General features: G+C 29.0%; 1 protein-coding gene across 3 annotated transcripts in view; it reads left to right on the forward strand.

Moving 5' to 3' along the window:
• The window catches only part of LOC129974955 (leucine-rich repeat protein soc-2 homolog), a 118,469-nt gene that overhangs the window by 33,151 nt on the left and 63,914 nt on the right, over positions 1-21,404 (forward strand). The gene's annotated exons all lie outside the window — the stretch shown is intronic.

The raw sequence follows: 21,404 nt of genomic DNA on the forward strand, positions 1-21,404 counted from the left end.
TCATCGTATCATTTATATGAGTTTTTAATATTAGCATCATTTGTTGAAATACTCGATTAAATTAAAATGTTTAGTTATAGTTTTAAAATGCACTGTATCATTCATACGAGTTTTTAATATCAGCATCATTTGGTAAAGTACTCGATTAAACTAAAATAACGAGGCGAGTCGAATTTCAATCAAAATAATTTTTGAAAACGTTTTCTCCTTTTTGTTTTTTCTGTCACACGAAAAGAAAACAGAGGACAAAAGCAAAAGAATAGCTAACAATAATAAAATGACGCAAGTCCGTGGGAAATAAATTACGAGAGCATGTCTTGCTCTTGACATTTAGGAAGAAACAAACGAATGTTTCAATAAAGGCCACTGGGTTTTCCCCGCGCGCAACCCTGACCAGTTTGCTCAGGTTGGCGATTTCTTTACAGGGAAGTAAGTACCTGTGAGCGTCTTTTTCTCGGTCTCTAGCACACTTGTTTACATGCACCTATTGCATTCACAGTGGACTCGGCTGTGTATTTTGGGCAGGGACACTGTTTATTCATACGGAGTTGTTCTCTTCTGATTTACAATATTGCGGGGAAAACACAACTGTTTTCTAATGTGCACGTGTGTTAAGTAAATCTTTGAGTAGGTCAGTTGGGTGAAATCTTAAAGGTTAAGGACATAACGAGGTTGTGCAGGTAAACAGAAGAGGAGGCGTTGATTCCTTTTATTGTGATGCCGGGTGTGTTCAATAAAATAAACACTGATCATTGACGCAAATCATAAATTAATGCGTACGTATATTATTATAGAATCAGATTGAAAGATAATCCTCTGTTACGAAAAATCTTAAAATACATAATGAAGTTATACAAGTAAATAGAAGAGAATGCTTGATTTCTTCTCCTGTGATGTCATATATCTAATATATAAAAAATGAATTTTTGTTTGTTCGTATCTTTTGCATTGCCGTATGCTTTCAACCGATTGTGATAAAACTTGGTCAACTTATTGCTTGAACGTCTGCGATTGTTGTAGTCATAGTACAGTTATCATATGTAATATATAAAAATGAATTTTTGTTTGTTCGTATCTTTTGCATTGTCGTATACTTTCAACCGATTGTGATAAAACTTGGTCAACTTATTGCTTGAACGTCTGCGATTGTTGTAGGCATAGTACAGTTATCATATGTAATATATAAAAATGAATTTTTGTTTGTTCGTATCTTTTGCATTGTCGTATACTTTCAACCGATTGTGATAAAACTTGGTCAACTTATTGCTTGAACGTCTGCGATTGTTGTAGGCATAGTACAGTTATCATATGTAATATATAAAAATGAATTTTTGTTTGTTCGTACCTTTTGCATTGTCGTATACTTTCAACCGATTGTGATAAAACTTGGTCAACTTATTGCTTGAACGTCTGCGATTGTTGTAGGCATAGTACAGTTATCATATGTAATATATAAAAATGAATTTTTGTTTGTTCGTACCTTTTGCATTGTCGTATACTTTCAACCGATTGTGATAAAACTTGGTCAACTTATTGCTTGAACGTCTGCGGTTGTTGTAGGCATAGTACAGTTATCATATGTAATATATAAAAATGAATTTTTGTTTGTTCGTATCTTTTGCATTGTCGTATACTTTCAACCGATTGTGATAAAACTTGGTCAACTTATTGCTTGAACGTCTGCGATTGTTGTAGGCATAGTACAGTTATCATATGTAATATATAAAAATGAATTTTTGTTTGTTCGTACCTTTTGCATTGTCGTATACTTTCAACCGATTGTGATAAAACTTGGTCAACTTATTGCTTGAACGTCTGCGATTGTTGTAGGCATAGTACAGTTATCATATGTAATATATAAAAATGAATTTTTGTTTGTTCGTACCTTTTGCATTGTCGTATACTTTCAACCGATTGTGATAAAACTTGGTCAACTTATTGCTTGAACGTCTGCGATTATTGTAGGCATAGTACAGTTATCATATGTAATATATAATTTGAATTTTTGTTTGTTCGTACCTTTTGCATTGTCGTATACTTTCAACCGATTGTGATAAAACTTGGTCAACTTATTGCTTGAACGTCTGCGATTGTTGTAGGCATAGTACAGTTATCATATGTAATATATAAAAATGAATTTTTGTTTGTTCGTATCTTTTGCATTGTCGTATACTTTCAACCGATTGTGATAAAACTTGGTCAACTTATTGCTTGAACGTCTGCGATTGTTGTAGGCATAGTACAGTTATCATATGTAATATATAAAAATGAATTTTTGTTTGTTCGTATCTTTTGCATTGTCGTATACTTTCAACCGATTGTGATAAAACTTGGTCAACTTATTGCTTGAACGTCTGCGATTGTTGTAGGCATAGTACAGTTATCATATGTAATATATAAAAATGAATTTTTGTTTGTTCGTATCTTTTGCATTGTCGTATACTTTCAACCGATTGTGATAAAACTTGGTCAACTTATTGCTTGAACGTCTGCGATTGTTGTAGGCATAGTACAGTTATCATATGTAATATATAAAAATGAATTTTTGTTTGTTCGTACCTTTTGCATTGTCGTATACTTTCAACCGATTGTGATAAAACTTGGTCAACTTATTGCTTGAACGTCTGCGATTGTTGTAGGCATAGTACAGTTATCATATGTAATATATAAAAATGAATTTTTGTTTGTTCGTACCTTTTGCATTGTCGTATACTTTCAACCGATTGTGATAAAACTTGGTCAACTTATTGCTTGAACGTCTGCGGTTGTTGTAGGCATAGTACAGTTATCATATGTAATATATAAAAATGAATTTTTGTTTGTTCGTATCTTTTGCATTGTCGTATACTTTCAACCGATTGTGATAAAACTTGGTCAACTTATTGCTTGAACGTCTGCGATTGTTGTAGGCATAGTACAGTTATCATATGTAATATATAAAAATGAATTTTTGTTTGTTCGTACCTTTTGCATTGTCGTATACTTTCAACCGATTGTGATAAAACTTGGTCAACTTATTGCTTGAACGTCTGCGATTGTTGTAGGCATATTACAGTTATCATATGTAATATATAAAAATGAATTTTTGTTTGTTCGTATCTTTTGCATTGTCGTATACTTTCAACCGATTGTGATAAAACTTGGTCAACTTATTGCTTGAACGTCTGCGATTGTTGTAGGCATAGTACAGTTATCATATGTAATATATAAAAATGAATTTTTGTTTGTTCGTACCTTTTGCATTGTCGTATACTTTCAACCGATTGTGATAAAACTTGGTCAACTTATTGCTTGAACGTCTGCGATTGTTGTAGGCATAGTACAGTTATCATATGTAATATATAATTTGAATTTTTGTTTGTTCGTACCTTTTGCATTGTCGTATACTTTCAACCGATTGTGATAAAACTTGGTCAACTTATTGCTTGAACGTCTGCGATTGTTGTAGGCATAGTACAGTTATCATATGTAATATATAAAAATGAATTTTTGTTTGTTCGTATCTTTTGCATTGTCGTATACTTTCAACCGATTGTGATAAAACTTGGTCAACTTATTGCTTGAACGTCTGCGATTGTTGTAGGCATAGTACAGTTATCATATGTAATATATAAAAATGAATTTTTGTTTGTTCGTACCTTTTGCATTGTCGTATACTTTCAACCGATTGTGATGAAACTTGGTCAACTTATTGCTTGAACGTCTGCGATTGTTGTAGGCATAGTACAGTTATCATATGTAATATATAAAAATGAATTTTTGTTTGTTCGTACCTTTTGCATTGTCGTATACTTTCAACCGATTGTGATAAAACTTGGTCACTTATTGCTTGAACGTCTGCGATTGTTGTAGGCATAGTACAGTTATCATATGTAATATATAAAAATGAATTTTTGTTTGTTCGTACCTTTTGCATTGTCGTATACTTTCAACCGATTGTGATAAAACTTGGTCAACTTATTGCTTGAACGTCTGCGATTGTTGTAGGCATAGTACAGTTATCATATGTAATATATAAAAATGAATTTTTGTTTGTTCGTATCTTTTGCATTGTCGTATACTTTCAACCGATTCTGATAAAACTTGGTCAACTTATTGCTTGAACGTCTGCGATTGTTGTAGGCATAGTACAGTTATCATATGTAATATATAAAAATGAATTTTTGTTTGTTCGTACCTTTTGCATTGTCGTATACTTTCAACCGATTCTGATAAAACTTGGTCAACTTATTGCTTGAACGTCTGCGATTGTTGTAGGCATAGTACAGTTATCATATGTAATATATAAAAATGAATTTTTGTTTGTTCGTACCTTTTGCATTGTCGTATACTTTCAACCGATTGTGATAAAACTTGGTCAACTTATTGCTTGAACGTCTGCGATTGTTGTAGGCATAGTACAGTTATCATATGTAATATATAAAAATGAATTTTTGTTTGTTCGTACCTTTTGCATTGTCGTATACTTTCAACCGATTGTGATAAAACCTGGTCAACTTATTGCTTGAACGTCTGCGATTGTTGTAGGCATAGTACAGTTATCATATGTAATATATAAAAATGAATTTTTGTTTGTTCGTATCTTTTGCATTGTCGTATACTTTCAACCGATTGTGATAAAACTTGGTCAACTTATTGCTTGAACGTCTGCGATTGTTGTAGGCATAGTACAGTTATCATATGTAATATATAAAAATGAATTTTTGTTTGTTCGTACCTTTTGCATTGTCGTATACTTTCAACCGATTGTGATAAAACTTGGTCAACTTATTGCTTGAACGTCTGCGATTGTTGTAGGCATAGTACAGTTATCATATGTAATATATAAAAATGAATTTTTGTTTGTTCGTACCTTTTGCATTGTCGTATACTTTCAACCGATTGTGATAAAACTTGGTCAACTTATTGCTTGAACGTCTGCGATTGTTGTAGGCATAGTACAGTTATCATATGTAATATATAAAAATGAATTTTTGTTTGTTCGTACCTTTTGCATTGTCGTATACTTTCAACCGATTGTGATAAAACTTGGTCAACTTATTGCTTGAACGTCTGCGATTGTTGTAGGCATAGTACAGTTATCATATGTAATATATAAAAATGAATTTTTGTTTGTTCGTACCTTTTGCATTGTCGTATACTTTCAACCGATTGTGATAAAACTTGGTCAACTTATTGCTTGAACGTCTGCGATTGTTGTAGGCATAGTACAGTTATCATATGTAATATATAAAAATGAATTTTTGTTTGTTCGTACCTTTTGCATTGTCGTATACTTTCAACCGATTGTGATAAAACTTGGTCAACTTATTGCTTGAACGTCTGCGATTGTTGTAGGCATAGTACAGTTATCATATGTAATATATAAAAATGAATTTTTGTTTGTTCGTACCTTTTGCATTGTCGTATACTTTCAACCGATTGTGATAAAACTTGGTCAACTTATTGCTTGAACGTCTGCGATTGTTGTAGGCATAGTACAGTTATCATATGTAATATATAAAAATGAATTTTTGTTTGTTCGTACCTTTTGCATTGTCGTATACTTTCAACCGATTGTGATAAAACTTGGTCAACTTATTGCTTGAACGTCTGCGATTGTTGTAGGCATAGTACAGTTATCATATGTAATATATAAAAATGAATTTTTGTTTGTTCGTACCTTTTGCATTGTCGTATACTTTCAACCGATTGTGATAAAACTTGGTCAACTTATTGCTTGAACGTCTGCGATTGTTGTAGGCATAGTACAGTTATCATATGTAATATATAAAAATGAATTTTTGTTTGTTCGTACCTTTTGCATTGTCGTATACTTTCAACCGATTGTGATAAAACTTGGTCAACTTATTGCTTGCACCTGTGCGTAAGTTATATTTTGAAATTGACAAACGACAAATCGCTTATGCCATTCGGAGCTAATTGCATATATATCAAACAAAATAAAATTATTATGATTGGTGCAAAACAATGTGAATGAAATGAAATCGTAAATATTTAGTGCAAACGCTAATTTTTTTCTTCTCATTAATGAATAGTCATCTACACAGTATGCTGTCATTCAGCGTTCACAACATTTTGTCTGCTGCAAACCGCACATATTATTCAGAGTTTATCTCAGAAATACAAAATAGAATTATTATTATCGATGCCGATCAAATTAAGTTATATATAATGGAAATTTTCCAATGAAAACATCAATTTTTCTATTTATTCAATGAATCGACAAAGGATATTTTGATTATACAAATGTACATCGTGTTGATTGCTTCGAAAAAAAAATATGTCCTCAAACGTTCGTTACTTAATATATCTACCAGAGCAACACTTAGAAATAAGCCAATTAGAGCTTCTCAAACAAACGAGGAGCGAAAAGCGAGTAATAAAACAGATCGTTTACGAATTGTAAATTCACGAGCTTCAGAATCCCAAGATCAACATACGGCAAGAATCGAAAGATAACGTTCATATGCTACCTGATCACGCGCATCAGAATCAAGAGACTAATATGCGGCAAGAAGCAATGCAACTATTCTTAAAGGAAAGTCGATTGAAGATGTACTGTTTCCACGCATTCCCATTATTCCCACCGACATGCCATTTAATTTCAAACGACTGCGGTTCCCCATTCGATTTGCATTCTCGATGGCCATCAATAAGGCGCAATGTCAGTCACTTCAAGGCAGTGGATTGAACCTAGAAAATCCATTTTTTTTTTTTCAAATAGTCAGTTGTATGCTGGATGCTTACGAATTGAACAAACAAGAAATTTGTTTTTGTTGAAGACGGAAAAACAAAAAGTATTAAAGCACTTGAATAATAAAGTCAAAAAAATAGAATAAATATTATATGTATTTCTCCTTTATTATCATTCCATTTTAATGAATGTATTCATTGTCTATAAGAGAGTAAATTTCACTATTTCTATTAAATCTAATTAAAGAAGATAGCAATTTTAAATTTCAAACGATTTTTCCAAAATTATTTCTTCATAGGCAGCAACGCGCCAATAAAATATGTGCTGATTACTGACGCAAGTCATAAATTAATGCGGATGTATGTTATTATAGAATCAGATTGAAAGATAATCATCTGTTTGGTGAAATCTTAGACATAATGAGGTTATATAGGTAATTATAACAGAAGATGTCGATTTCTTCTGTAAGACGTTTCAAATGCAATCGTTGTATGATCAAAAACATTTATCTCTAAACAAGACTGGCCATGATAGAACAAATTCTTTGTAACAAAATTATTATTAATGAAATCAATTCCAATGATATCACATGTCATGGCAAACGAAATGCACGTCATCATATGCTTTGTTGTGTTATGAGGCTTTTTTTTTCCCTTGAAAATTGTATAAGGATTCCAAAATTAGATTGACATAATATAATGATTGATTTTATTTTGTGTTTAGTTTCTCCATTGTCTTGTACTTTGTGTTTAGTTTTTGCTGTAAGAAGATAAATAATATGCATCTTGAATATTTTTCCTTTAATTGATTTGGCTCTAAATTTAATATAGATGTATAATTTTGATGTTAGTGAGCGATACCAAATTTCACTTATCTTGCTTATTGTATTTTGGAATTATCGTTCACCTGCAGACCTACGAACATAATTCTACTTTTTTTTTTTTCGAATTTTAGGTGGTCCCCAACGATGGACATAACTTTATTTACCCCATTAATGTGAGAATTTCGGTCTCTCTATACCTTGGGTATTTTTCCTGCACGAAAAGAGATTAAAATTGTTACTCAAATATAAGCATCTGGTCGCGATTTGTTTTTCACACTTAGATTTCAGCTGTGCGCCTGAAAACACACTTGTCAGGGCTTTGTCCAGTAGAACGATTTGTCTCGAATCGAGACTCATAAAAATCGAATCTTTTTACGATTATAATCATTTTCTTGTATATTTCGGATACGAAAAGTTAAAAAGAATACTAATTCGAAACATCAAATTCTATTCCAACATTACCAATAGGATTTATAAAGAAACTTGAATTAAATATTTTAATTTTTTAGTTTTATCTTGGCATTATCACAATTAGTACGATGTTATTGTTATTAGCTATTCTTTTTTTGTATATATTTTTTTGTAAGTTAATTAAATGCATGAATTTTCTGTTGATTTTTTGTTAATACACACTATAAATTTCTATGACTAATTATGGATGAATGGCCTTATCCGAGATCCATTATTTTATGCTCGAAAGGGAAGGGGGACCCCTTAGAGAGTATGAGAGAAAGTTTGGAGGTAACATTTTTGCTAGTTTATGCGAGGTGTTTAAAAGTTCTTCACTCCATGTCATTACTGCTGGTTGACAAGAATGAATTAAAAATTTAAACAATGTGTATCAACTCAATGGAACACATACGTGCCCTCAACGATTTTTGAAGTTGTACAATTCGCATATTTTAACTCCGTTCATTATTCGCCTCATGCAGTATTATTTACTTCATGCATGTTCTATTAACTAAATTGCACTTATTTTTTCATTGTTTATTAGGGTAATTTGGAAATCGTTTTTTATTTACTACCTGATTGTTAGAGTTTTAATATTTTTGTATCTATATGTGTTCTCGATAGCAATACTTTGTTTTAATATTTTCAGAAATTCAGTGTCAATTAAATAATTAATTAATTCCTTTTTTTATTCATTACGAATGATATCACCTGGTAGTGAATTTGGGGAAAAAATTATTTCAAGAGTTCAAAATACACTAAATATTGATAAGTAGAATAATTAAAACGAAAAAATGGAATAATTAATTAAGTATAATAATGAATTAATTCTCCATTGTGTTACTCTTTTGTACACGAAGTGTGCAAAGAGAAAATATTGTAATATTCGAAAAATTCGAACTCAACATTTTGACGAATTTCCACATATCAAATGCTTTGAGCTAGACGAGTGAAGTTTGTTATATGGTTTCTACTCTAAATTTGTAGATTTCTATCAACTTTTCAATGAAGTCAATTCAGAGGAAGTATGCTTGTCCATCTGTCTGAATATAAGTTAACACGGTACTATAAGAGCTGGATGCATAAAATGTGGTACTAAATTAACATTACATATAACATCTAAAATGTATAGTACCAAATTAGCATTTAATTTAACATCTAAAGAGTAAATATTTATCAAATTTGTAACCCAATCCATCAAGCCGTTGTCGGCCTGTGCTTTCACTGGCATGTAAACGAGATAAATGAAAAACGCACTGGGAATAACATTTAGTATGGGGTTTTGAAACTGTAATTGTAGTCCAATGTCAGATTTTGTTTCACTCCATTAGGACAAAAATGCATCTAAGGTGAACATTCAGTTTTCTGATACTTGTGTATTAACCGCTTCTGAGCTTTGAATCGCCATTAAAAATCACTTGCTAATAGGCTGTTTCATAATTATTGTTTGCCAATGACATGCAATAAATAATAGACAAGAACAATTATTAAAGAGTATGCGAGAAAGTTTCGATTAGATCACATCCCTGGTTACACTAATTATGATGTATTTTAAAAAAATTATTTTATATTAAGAGTTTAATATACGGTAGTAGAGTATCTGTTGATGTTAAAATTAAGAGACAACAATCGCAAAATTCGATGGAATCTAGTCCTCAGATCAACATTTTGATGTGCCGGCGTCCTGGCATAGGGGTAGCGCGTCTTCCCCGTGATCTGGGCGTCCCGGGTTCGAGTCCCGGTTTGGGCATGGTTGTTCTTCTGTTGTTCTATCTGTGAGATGTGTGAATGTGCCCTCCTGTAAAAAGGGGTTGTGCAAGCTAATGGATGATGCGTGAAGTGACTCTTGGCCCTAGTTGGCGCTGCTATAAAAAATAAGAGACGTCTCCCTCAGGCTTAGTGCCATAAGAAAACAAACAAACATTTTGATGTTATTCTAGTTAATATTAAAGCTAATGTTGGAATTCAGAAGCTATTTGGCGCATTAATCAAAAGAAGTTAGTCGATATTAAAATCTTAAATTGTTTTATAATTGTTATTAAAATCAGAAATTTAAATACTATAATCTTCTTTAATTAGCTTCTTTATCAGAAATTATGTTGTATACATTTTTAATTTCCTTATGTTCTCTACGGTCATATTAATGATTGATTAGTTGAGTTATTTTCGCGCAAAAGCCAATCTTATTAGATGATACTTTGCATTTTAAAAATGTGCAATCATCTGGATAAATCCAGGAGTTCATAGAGTTGCTTTTGCATTATTATGCAATATTTTTGTATTTAATTATAAAATCTGTGAATGAATTTTGAATTATAAGTTCAAAAATACGAAGATTGATTTATGAATGACACTCGGTACATTGTTTATTTATCTTTTCAACTATCTGCGGCTCTATCTACTCACAAAGTTGTAAATTTTGTGTAAGCTGCGGGGAAAATATATATAGTCTCCTTTTATTAAAACGTAATGCTTTTCATTTTAGTATGTAATACAAATACGATATTCAAATATTAAAAAAAATTGCCTATTAAAAAATATAATTTTGAACCGCGATCAGATGATAAGGCTGACACCTGTTTTACCAACATCCTCTCTAAACTTCCGCATACTTCAACGAGAGGACATTATGATATCAGATTTAACGTGTACCAGACTCGCATACACACCTGATTTTATGTGGAATTTGGAACTATCTGGCGTTAAGACTTTAAGACTAAGACGCGACTTTCCCATGATCGGCGAGTTAACAGAAATGAGAAAGTAAATTGATACTGTAGAAGCCGATACCTTTGATTGAAATCTACTGGAAATTAAACTGACAATTAGAAGTTTGATAAGTATGTCTCTAATCCTTTTAGAAAAAAAAATTTCAGTTTTCGGTGTCAAACAAATTTAATAAGGAACACATTCGAACTTGTCTTACAATTTTAATTGTAAGTCCTGGAATTAAAAAAATATTAGCTTGCTATGAATTTTCTGGGCTGAGACCTAATTCTGATGGTCTATTTCAATCTACGCGTTGTCTTTTGCGGTATTATTGTTTCATTTTCTTACCAACAGGTTCGCTGAAGATGTTGGCGTTAAATCAGTTTAATTAATCGTTGTCGTTAAATAATTTCAGTCAAATCACTTCATGTACATGATTCCGTATAATTGACATATATTAAAACTATGTTATTTTAATTATTTTACATATGTTATGTCCTTTATACACATTAAAATTTCTAAAGGAGACTATTAGACATTATAGCACTGTTAAAAATTTAAATAAGCGGTTTATCTATCTGCTAAGTTTTCTGGTATTGTAACGTAATTTTTATTTTTTAATTTATTTTCTCGTATATAAAACATACAGAACATAGTGTAATGGTCAAAAAATTTGGAATCGAGATTTTTATAATTTTTACGTTTCAGCCTTCCTTGAGTCCGAAAAACATATTAGTGGAACTGTCTTTCTGTTTGTGAACGTAATTCGCTTTGGGCTAAAATGATTTTGATATCTGGTCTTAACACCAAATTTGTAGATATCTATCAATTTTTGAATGAAATCCTTTTAAAGGAAATTTGTCTGTTTGGCTGTTCGAGTACAAATTAACTCAATAATTCGAAACGCAATTACACAGAATTTTTTTTTAGGGGGCGGGCGGTGGCCTGTTGGTAAGGTCTCGGCTTGTGAGCCGTAGGGTTTCAGGTTCGTCACCCGATTCCACCGAATAACTGTCGTGTAAGGGGGTCTGTTGCACGTTAAATCCGTCAGACCAAACGTCCTCCCGCTGGTGTGGTGTGGTGCGGTGTGGAGAGGGGGGGTGCTAGCTCAGGTGTCGTCCTCGTCATCTGACCACGGTTCAAAATGACGAGGTCCATCCCAAAATAGCCCTAGTGTTCCTTCACAACGGGACGTTAATATAATTAAACTAAACTAAACTACACAGAAATTGGAACATAGGTATGCATCTAAACTATAAATTCTTATCGAATTTTGAACCAATTCTATCAGAGGGTTGACCATTTGTCAATCTACACTTTTGCATGCATGTAAACACGATAGCTCATAAACGCCAGTGACTTAAATCAATGAAATTCGGTGTAGGATTTTGAGGTTACATCTATAGTTCTATGTCAATTTTAATTTCAGTCGGTTGAAGGGGAAAAAATAAAAGCATCTAAAATACGTATTCGCACTATATATACCAAAAAATGCTAAGATTCAATCCAAAAATTTATATTTCTTGACTAATATTCGCCAGTGCTATGCAGGGTATTTGCAGCCTTACCCAAGATTCACAGTTTTATGTGAGAAAGGGAAGAGATAAACCCTTTATTAGAGAGTATGCGAGAAAATTTTAAGAAGACCATCTCCGCTAGTTCATCCTGTAAACTATACAGATATTATTCAGATTTTTTTTTTTTTTTTTTTTAAGTTTTCAACAGTTTAAAGAAAATTTTACTATCAAATATTTGATGAAATTATGAAAACAGTTTAACCCTTTCTAGGGCCGTGGGAAGTATGCTTCCCAACTAAATTTATCAATCTTTGTATGAAATTATGTAGGTTGGCATAAGTTCTGACAAATTTTTTTAGTAAATCAGAAACTGAGAGGCTTTAGTTCTTTATCTCAGACAAAATGATGTGTCTTGATTTGTTACTTAATTATTAATTTACCAAATTAATTAATTAATTAAATTTATCTAATAAGCTAAATGAATCCCTTTTCTTATTCTAATTTCAAGCCTAAAAATATTTTAACATAATATGACTAGAAAAAAATGGCCCTTTAAAGGGTTAAATTTTAGAGCAATAGAATAATCTGTTCTTGGAAATCAGGCAAAAAAATATATTTTTAAATGAATTGCCTAAGTTCAGGAAAAATTTGCACTATCATTAAATTGGTATCATTGAAAAGACAGTTTTTTTTTTTTTTTTTTTTTTTTTTTTTTTTTTTTTTTAAATTTTGGAATGGTGAAATTTATTTTTGTACAATAATATTTTCAGAAGCTGTCGCGAAAAAAAAATTAACAGTCATCTTTTGAATTTTTTTTCTTTTCAGTTTCATTTGTAATTATTAATTAAAATTCGAATAAAAATTTCAAAAAACAAACAAACAAACAAACCCTGAGGTGTACATTTCTACTCTCAAACTTATATACTGAATTTGGCAACTGCAATTCAAATGGTACAACCTGTAAAATGCCAACACATATACACACTCACACACCTACATTCATTTTTAGAAATAGGGATACAATTTTCTATCTTTTTCAGTTATTTGTCTTTGATATTGAGACTTCAGTTTCATTTGTAATTTTTTACAAAGCGTTCATTTAATATCTCAGTCATCATGAAATAAACTTTCTGAGTAGAAGCTGCAGGAAAAAATTGTTGGTTGAATGGCATATGATTAAAATGAAATGCTTCCTTATTCAAATTTTTTGTTTTAAAAGAATAGAAATGATGATGTTATTTCATATTTTAGAATTCATTAGTGGTTAAGAAATACAGTAAATTAATTGAAGCAAACAACTGCTACACTACTTTGGATTTTAATTTTCGGATTCGAACTCTCCATCGTTTTAAATAATAAAATGTGAGTATTGGATACGTTCCTGAAACAATGCGCCAAATGGAAAACCCTTCAAACTGAAGTCGGTGTGATAACACGCTGCCTGCCACGTGATTCGCCTGTGATTCACACATATTATCTAATTAGTGACCCCTTCTTTATTACAGTTTAAAGAAGGGTCATCTGATTAGATAGTTGGTCTAAATCACTAGCGAAAGTTATGGCAATGAATACGATAAGATTAAAGGGATAATAAAGATCAATTTAAAATTAGATTAATATGATAAAAAATGGTTTGAAATATTTTGCGTTTTTTTTATAAACAATAATTGTAATATTTGGAAATAGATTTTTAATGTGTTTGACATGAGATTAAGAAAATTATTAAAGATCTTGATTTATATTGTTTGTTTTGAATGTCTAATAGAATGAAACTGCATTCTTTGTAGTCTAGATTTTTTATACTGAAGTAAGTGTTTGTTTTAAAGAAGTTTTACAAGTGGAAATTGATAATTTTAATACTTTGATGCGTTATAAAAAAATTCATTATCTAAGATTTTGTCTTTTTTAATTCATGGTAAAAAAAATTAATAAGTATTTAGAAGTTTATTAAGAATGTTAAGGCGAACTATTTTCAAATATTTCACTCTTTATTAATGGAAACAAAGCTTTTATTTGAAAGAAACGATTTTATATTTTGCCGAACTTTACAATTGCGTTTGCATTCCTGGCAAGTTGGTATTTACGCTATCTATAGTTCTTACATGTTTTTATGCAAAATATTTGACTCCTGGATGCAGGGTTTTATGAAAAATATTTGACTATTGGTTACATGATTTTATGAAAAATATTCATTGATTATTAATTTGTATGAAATTTGTTGGATTTATAAATAATTTATTTGCATACGAATTAAAGCTATGGAATTTGTTAATGTATCATTTCATTAGTACTTGACCGTATTATAGTCATAAAAAAAAAGGTTCAAGGTAGGTAATTTTACTACGTTTTTAAAATATGACAATGAAATGTATAATAATGGATGACTGTATGTATGTCTAAATTATTGAAAACGCATTTTAAATAAAAATTAATATTATTGAGGACCTCAATCCTGATTATTGAGATTCTATAGTTTTGCATTCATTTAAATGAAAAGTATTTGAAGCAAAATATCTGAACTAGTTTAAATATTTTTTTCGTTTAGCTATAATAATAAGTTGGTCATAAAAAAAAAAAAGGTTCAAGGTAGGCAATTTTATTACGTTGTTAAAATATGACAATGAAATGTATAATAATGGATGACTGTATGTATGTCTAAATTATTGAAAACGCATTTTAAATAAAAATTAATATTATTGAGGACCTCAATCCTGATTATTGAGATTCTATAGTTTTGCATTCATTTAAATGAAAAGTATTTGAGGCAAAATATCTCAACTAGTTTAAATATTTTTTTTGTTTAGCTATTTGCATTATAAATTTCATCTATCCATATCTATTATGAAATGAATGAATGATCATTATAAAACACTAGCCGCTTCCCATGATCAATTAATTTATTCATCATATTTATTTAGTTGTGACTACCTATTTTAAAATTTGCAATTAATTTTTTGAAATTTTTGAAAGGCTGGATACAATAAGTGTCATCAAAGACCAAGAATAAGTAAAAGCAGTGCGCAAAGAATGTATTGGTATTTGAATTAAATTTAAAAATAAAATAGAAATTCGAGAAGAATCTGGTTTATTATCTAAGCCCTTAAATCAAATGATTAAAAAAATAGTAACAGAATTACTCTCTAAAAAATATAAGATTTGATGAAGATTGCTTTTTTGGCCAGATAAAGTTCTAATTTAAATTACATTTACATGAAATTAAGCTAAATTTTATGTAAGATTTCTTTTATTTAACTATCACTTTTGAATATAAATATGTGCGCATATTTCGCGCTGTGCAGATCAAAAGAATTTTAAAATCTGCCAACTTGGCACATGCACATTTTAGAGGGTAAAATCTATGCACCTCGGAGTAACTTTCGGAAATTTTAATTAATTAAAAATTAATTGAATTAAAAAAAATTTTTTTCATGATAATTTCCAAAAATTTACAACACAAAAATAATTTTTATATCATCTTAAAATTCGAAAAAATACCTTTTCAATGTCAATAATTCTTTTACCATGCAATTATTTTTCTGTTTTTTAATTAATATTTTTTTAAAAAAAATATTTTAAGTTTTTATAATTACTATTGATCTTTCTTTCTGCCATTTTTTTCCTCATTGTTAATGATCAAGATATGAAAATTCGGCTTATTTGGTATATTTCAGTATAAGGCATGATTTTAATAAATTTTTTGACACTTTGTTTTACTTGCGATTTCAGAATCAACCTAAGATGAAAAATGTTTTTAAGTGCAGAAAATTTTAAATACTGCTCTGCTTTTTCTTTTATTTCGTGATTTAATTGAATGTATAAAATTTAGACAGGAAATTTGGGATATTGTGATGATTATAAAATATTGCAAGTTATATGTCTAACAATATTAAGAGTTTAAAATATTTTGCAAACGTATCTATTAAAACATAATTACATTAAATATTTAACCGAAGCCGGCTAGTTATAGATAAATTGCTATAAATGTTCATACTATCTAAAGAAGATTATTTTGTAGATTTAAAGATGAAGTTCAGATCATAGCTAAAAATAATAAAAGCTAAAAAGCTAGCTAAAAATCATAGCAAATCTATAATAGCTAATTCCATTTTTTAAAAAATAAAACAAGTCCTTCTAACTCTAATTTTTTAAAAATTCAATACTTGAAAAATAAAACCTAGTAAACAACAGTTTTAAATTTTAATCTCAATAAAAGAAAAAAAAATAGGTAAAAAAAGGTCTAGCTGTGTAATAATTGAATGATTATGAGAGAAAAATATCAAAATAGAGAAAATATTGCAAGAAAACTGAATTAACGCCATTGACAAGATGATTTTAGGAATTTTTAAAATTATATTTTTTGTGTTTAACGCCTTTAGAAATTTAGAAAAGCGCTTACATTTTGCTAAATTTTCCATTCATTAAAATTTTAAATAAATTTTCAAAAAAAAAAAAAAAAAAAAAAAAAAAAGGCAACCATGTTTACGTATTCTTGCGTCTGCAGTATATTTTGAAAACAATTCTCTTTCTGGTTCAACAGCTTTCTGTGGAGCCAACTGACAGATGCAAACATTTATTCACTTTTATTATTTACTTGTTGTCTTTGGCGGCCAACTGGTTCGCCGGGAATATCGATTATAATTAAATTCAATTAAATCATTAATGACCATGATTCCATCAAATGACTAGACATTAAAGTCATATTATTTTAACTGTCTTACATAGGTCGTATTCATTGCGTAAATGAACCTTTCTAATGAAGACCAGTTCTATGATATCATAGCATTGTTAAAAACTTATATGCGCGACTCATCTCTCTCCTAAATTTCGCAATATTGTAACTTCACTTTTTTATTCATCTTATAAAAAACACAGATATTAAAGAGAATATTTCTCAAGTTTCCAACATTAGAAAAAAATATATGATTAAATATTTGATGAAACAAAGAAAACGGTTTGATTTTATAGGCAACAGTGCAATCCGGTTTTGGGAATCAGGATAAAAAAATCTTTTAAAAAAATTCATAAAAAATTTGTACTGCTATTAAATTGGTATTATTAAAATTATAATTTTTTAAAATTTGAAGCGATGTAAAAATACATTTTTGTGCAATAATATTTTTGAAAGTTATAGTGGAAAAATCCCGAAAATGCGCCTAAATAGTATTGTAATCAAAATTAAAAAAAAAAAAAAAATGGTTTAGGGTGCACATTTTTATCTTCTAAGGTATGTATTCCTCAAATTCTATTGCTGTGTATCAAACTTTTTTGCCTTGTAAAGCGCCAATACACATAGAGATATATTTCTGTATGTATATTCATCTTTATTATTAACAAAGATAGAAATAACATTGCAGATTTTTATTTAATGAGCTTATTTGATCCCTATGGGATCCATTATGTTCAAATGTTCGTTTCAAATGAAATCATTATTTTTTTCTATTCAGTGATTGCTATCAGAGAATATATTTTATAATGGATTTTTTTTAATTTTAATAGAATTCAACTTTATAATCAAAATGTAATTATAGTTTTAAGCATTATTTAAATATTAGAATATAATATCATTTTTTTTTACTGTGACTTTTCTTTTACATATTCTCCCCTAAGGTTTTAAGCAAATATTGTACTTAATTTTTTTTTAAACCTGTGATTTTATTGCGAATATCTTTGAAAGAAATGCGGATTTAAAAATGCGACTACAAAAATTCAAGGACATTCTTATTAGTATCATAAGAAATCAATATCCCTGTCATGGGTTTTCCTTAAGGAAGTCTAGAATTTTTATCAGACATTTTAGGGGAAAACGTAAAATATATTTGAAATAACTGTATATTGTAGCTTAAATGAAACTACTTTATTAAAGAATATTCTATAATCTTAACTTTATGGAAATCTGCAAATTTTTTAATGCAAATTTATGTACTTGAAAATTATATGTTAATACATCAAAATTTATTCTATTTTTTATTTAAGATTTAACATAAATAATTTTATCCTCAATAAAATTCAATAAGAGACAAAAAAAAAAAATATGAACATTTTTATGAAATAGAATTATGTTCGAACTGACGTTGAGATAGGCTTTATTGGATTTATAATTATTGGGAATTATCTTTGATTTTATATCAATATTCATATCTAATTATTTATCTTAAATTTTATATTATTCTTCTGAAAGCATAACATTTTCTGTCTAAATTTTCTTTTGCTTTGTGTTTTCTTTTGATGTCTGATTTTTGTTATGTTCAGATTTTTGATAAAATGCGCGCAATTTTTTTTAAATAAAAAAGTACGTAAATGTATTTTTTTTTAAATTTTAACTACTAACTTCCGTTTTTGGTAAACAAGCAGTTCACAGGAACCTTGGTTATGCTAATTTTGAATTAAATCTCTTATGCATAACTTAATGATTATCTCAACAAAGTGTTCTTAAGCATTGAATTGTGATAGACATTAAAGTTACATTATTTTAGTATCTTTATCGCTGTTCTGTTTATTGTGTGCATAATTCTTCCTAATGGAGTCGAGTTCCATGTCATCAATAGCAGCATTAAAAATTAGATGTCCAGGCAATCTGTTTCAAATTGCGCATTGTCCTTTGCAGTAATGTCATTTCACTTTCTGATTTCTTATTTAAAATGTGCAGATAATCAATAAAATTTTTTCTTCCTTAATTTTCAGTAATATAACAAAATCATGAAATTAAATATTTAACAAAAGTATGAAATGCTCAATTTGCAACAATAAAATCTATTGGAAAAAATTATACAAAAAAAAAACTTTTAGTTTTATGTAAAAAAAATACATGGCAATAAACTTGGTATCCTTAAAATGAAATTTTTTAAAATTTTAAAATGATGTAAAATTTAGTTTTCTGTAATAATATTTTTGAAAGTTAATCATGAAATACACCAAAATCTCAATTATTTTTTAAATTAAGATTCTGAATAAAATTTTTAAAAAATCATCTCAAAAGGTACATTCCCTCTTTCTAAAAACAAATGGTCTAAGCCATCTTCTAATTGGACATAAACATCTCAAAATTATTTAAAATTTAAATTTAATTTTCCCAATGCTATTTAGAATTTAATTCCTCAAAAGATTTCTTTCAAATGATTTTAAATATTTCTTAGTAAAAGTAATTAAATAGTAAAAGTATATTTAAAAAAATTATAAATACTTCTTAATTAATTTGGAAGGATGGAGGGGGTATTTGACCATCATATCCCAACTACTGGTTTAAAAATCATTTGAAAAAAAATCGAATGCATTTATCTTATTCAGAATCAATTCACTTGCGTAAAGAATAGAGAGAAAAAGTTTTGAAGTTAGTATTAATACGATATCAAATATAATTGGTGAAATTCTTACGTTTGTATTTACGCTCAATTATTTTGTTACTAACGTAGATATCGGCAATCTAGAGTGATATTAAATGGATAAAGTCAGAATAAGTTATAGAAAAATTAGATTGAAACGTTAATATATGTAAGAATATGTTAAAGTGTAAAATTAAACTGACCAATTTATTGAAAGAGGGATCTCAAAATGTGCACTGTCTAAGGCCGCAAAATACCTAAATGTACCAATATGTCTAGTTTAACAGCTATAACTTATCTCGATTAAAATAATTTTTTTATAGAGAGCTCGAAATATTACTGGTACTATATTTAAATTTAATATTGCCCCAATGTTTGCCCTCCCCCGCCCTCTTATTGACCGAATATGTACAAGATTTGACGCAGATCTATAGTTTTGACATCAATGTCATTTATCAGTTGCGTTTATCATGTGCCGAAATTTTTCCTATTTTTAAATTATTGCGTTCACGTAAAAATGGCAATATCCACTTCGTTAACGGCATTCGTCCTCATTTTAATATATTCCGAGGTACGAAAAGGAAATTTTATGCCGAATTTCATCCACCTGTTGCGTGTTTAAATTAACTTGGAACAGACAGACAGATTTACGGTGGATGGATTTCATCAAAAACTATGGTTATATGCCAAATTTCATTGCTCTAGCTTCTTCCGATTTTGAGTAACCATGTTAATAGATAGACAGTAATAATTTCAAATGTAATATTTTTATTCTCAGGAATGTTTAAAATATGGCGATTCTTCTTCATTTCAGGTTTGAATTTTTCGAGGGTTATCCTTCTTTCTTTATGTATTCTTCGTATAAGAAGAAATAAAAACGCATTTTTATTTTTTATTTTTTCCATCCAACAGAACGAGGTAAAATATTTTAAATATAAAAGATATGGAATTAAATTGCAACAAAATTGATATAGCTTTATTATCTTCGCAATAGTGTGATATTGTTTATAGGCTGCTATACAGCCTGTAAATTGCATGTTGCATTGCATTACATTATTGAATGTTACATTAATACATTTAAATTATATACTCATGATAAAATAAAAATCCCATCAAAACAGTCTACAAAGCAGAGAGTTGAATCTATAGTTGACAAATCTACCAGGTAGTTAGTTTTTTCTTGCGTCTTAAGTATTCATTAAGTTTTTTTTTTCTTCAAAATTTAGTTACATTTTTAATCAAAATTTTAATATTTTTCCTCAATAACTTCGATGCATATTGGCATACAAAAGACATTTATCCTACTCTAAAATTTACAAAAAAAAAAAAAAAAAAAAAAAAAAGTTTTTTGTGATATTAATTTTATTTTCCATATTTTTCCAGTAATTTCATTAAATTTTTAAAAATATTTTAAAGAATATTTTACGACAATTCTTTTCATTGTTTTAGTAACTGGATTTATACTCATGCACGTCGTGATAGTATTGAAAGATGTTAATAATCAATAATTAATATTAAATAATCAACAGAAAATTTTAAAAATAAGATGGATTAAGCCTAAAACATTACGAGGCTTCAATTTTTTTGGATTAAAGGTTTGAATCATCATTAATTATTTTTTTAAATTGTTGGATATGGATGCTTTATTGCTAACAAGTGTTTATATTAGAGTCTTGGTAATCTGTGCATAGTATATATATATATATATATATATATATATATATATATATATATATATATATATATATATAAATGTTATTTTTTTTATCTAGAACAAGATTTACTTAGATCTTTCGTTGGTTGTGGTGGAGCTTATAGTGACTATTTTTAAAGTTTAAGGTCCGAACTATGTTAAGATGTACTTAAATCTTAAGTAATTTGTGGAATAC

This window comes from Argiope bruennichi, chromosome 7 (assembly GCF_947563725.1).
Source record: "Argiope bruennichi chromosome 7, qqArgBrue1.1, whole genome shotgun sequence".
Classification (NCBI taxonomy): Eukaryota; Metazoa; Arthropoda; class Arachnida; order Araneae; family Araneidae; genus Argiope; species Argiope bruennichi.